Genomic DNA, 383 nt, shown 5'->3' on the forward strand with positions numbered 1-383 from the left:
GCCTCAGTGTCCACCTGTCGGACGAGCCGGGCGGGAAGCCATCGTGGGGCGGATTCATCCCTAGGAAAAACACAAACACTCCCTCGGGCCCAAATTAAAACTGGATCGGGTCCCCTCCACTTCAGGGTAGCCGGGTCTTTCCACCTTATCAGGCTCCCGGGCGGAGTCTTGCCACTGCCCCAATGACGCTCAGCTGCAGCTTTATGCTGCTTGTCCAAATTTAAAAAATTAAGAGTAAAGAGAGAGTGTGACAGGATGTTATGAGGAGTTAACAGGAAACCCCCTGGCTCCCCCTTCTCTGTTTTTTCAAGTTGAGTTTTTAGAGTTTTGTGTGTTCTTTTTACTATTTTTTGACCTTGGGGGTTGTAAGGAATTCCTGTTAA

This window comes from Myotis davidii, unplaced genomic scaffold, assembly GCF_000327345.1.
Source record: "Myotis davidii unplaced genomic scaffold, ASM32734v1 scaffold1767, whole genome shotgun sequence".
Taxonomy (NCBI): domain Eukaryota; kingdom Metazoa; phylum Chordata; class Mammalia; order Chiroptera; family Vespertilionidae; genus Myotis; species Myotis davidii.